Source organism: Octopus bimaculoides, chromosome 2 (assembly GCF_001194135.2).
Source record: "Octopus bimaculoides isolate UCB-OBI-ISO-001 chromosome 2, ASM119413v2, whole genome shotgun sequence".
NCBI lineage: Eukaryota > Metazoa > Mollusca > Cephalopoda > Octopoda > Octopodidae > Octopus > Octopus bimaculoides.
The window spans coordinates 156714332-156716122 of record NC_068982.1 but is presented as its reverse complement, the minus strand read 5'-3'; the positions used below and the strand labels follow the sequence as shown (position 1 = coordinate 156716122).

Below are 1791 nucleotides of genomic sequence, written 5' to 3'. Positions count from 1 at the left end.
GATACTGATAAAATTAGCAATTAATTCACCCTTAATCCACACTCTACTAAGTATATGTAACACGTTGCTTTACAGAAACCTGGTTTCTGCAAAACAAATTAATACATGTTGGTTACGGCTCTAACGCCAATGGTCATACGTTTACTGGATCAGAGGTGACTCGGGGCTAAACAACAGTAACAACATGTCAGATATTTCAAAAACTTTGATTTGGAAAAGAAATCAGATTCTTGCTTTGTTGAAATCACTGCTGAAAAATAAAAGACAAACAGGATTTTTGTTTCAAGTTTCAAATGACTCCAAACAGTACCCACGATAATGTAAAACATATTTTATTGGAGATTGTTAATAGAATCTTTATTCTCTGATAGAAGATTATTACATCACAGATGCAAGAATGTACTCCCAGGTGATACTTCATTGTTGTCTGTCCTAAAACAATCTGCCGCCATCAAACGTGTTAGTAGAATTTCTCGTCTGATTATTCGTTCTGGTTCTACTGTTATCGTTCCCATAATGCATTATATGTGAAATATGTTCCTACTAATCTGTAGATTAGAAGAACAGAGAAAAGAGAAAGAAATATATAACAGAAGTAAGTGAAATGAACACAACATGAAATATTCGACAAATATTTCTGTTCAAATCTAATTTAATATCATTATTTTGAAACGTTTCGAATACTGAAGATGCTGAAAAATATAAGATAATCAGTCAGAAAGAAAATTAAGAAAACAATCTGAAACATATACTTGCTTATATTTATATCAGATATCTATTGTCTCATTTGATCATTTCATAAATTTCCCCAGAGAAGGGAAGACAATATAGAGTAGTGACGTTAACTGTACGCAGTATTGATTTACTTTTCTTTATGTTGTGGGATCAAATCACGGTCAGGTTGACTTCACAAAATAAATACTTGTTGTTGTTGTTATTGTTGTTGTTTGGCTGCAAATCAGCCATGATTGATCAGACTACAAATAACCCAAACATAGCGGCTATGGGCACCTCTGTCTTATGTCTTTACAAATATAGTGAATCTACTCCCTCTTTATGCCATGTGTCATTTCTGTTTTTAAAGGTGATCTGAGAAACATTTAGGTTATAATTTCAGTGATTTCAAGAGATAATGTAGAAGCCCCCTCTTTAGCATGGCATTGATAAGTTAAGGTAAGGCGGTGAGCTGGCAGAATTGTTGGTACATCGGACAAAATGCTTAACGGCATTTCGTCCATTTTTACAGTCTGAGTTCAAAAATACGCCGAGGTCCATTTTGCCTTTCATCCTTTCGGCTCGTTCATCTTTTTAGAGAAAAGGATGTGATTTGAAAGAGGCCTAGCTACTATTTCTAGTAGGTCGCTCGAGCAATCAAATGTGCAATTGTTTGCTCTGCATCGCCCCCTTATTTTCCCCCAGTCGGACTAATGATGTAAAGGAACACTGAATACATTTCTAGCAGGAATCAAAACTTCACAGAGGCTTAAATACACCGAGAGGTTATTTTCTTTACGAAGTTCAGCATTATCTATTCAAATAGAGAAGCATCAATCAGTCAAATTATATTGGTGTCTAGCAGCATAAGTTTTCAATCGCATTCTATCAACGTCTAGCTGTTCGTAGCTGCTTGTGTACGTGGATATGTGTGATTGTTTGCCTACACAAACCTGTCTGTGTGCTTATGTGTTTATCGCGTGCTTATAAGCGTGTATGCTTATATATATATATATATATATATATACATACATACATACATACATTCATATATGTATATGTATATACATACATATA

General features: G+C 34.5%; 1 long non-coding RNA gene across 1 annotated transcript in view; it reads right to left on the bottom strand.

Annotated features, from left to right (window-relative positions):
* Positions 1-316: 316 nt before the first annotated feature.
* LOC128247119 (uncharacterized) overlaps positions 317-1791 on the bottom strand; it is a 26313-nt gene continuing 24838 nt past the window's right edge. The window contains exon 2 of the long non-coding RNA XR_008263545.1: positions 317-548. This is a non-coding gene — a long non-coding RNA (uncharacterized LOC128247119). The remainder of the gene's footprint in view (positions 549-1791) is intronic.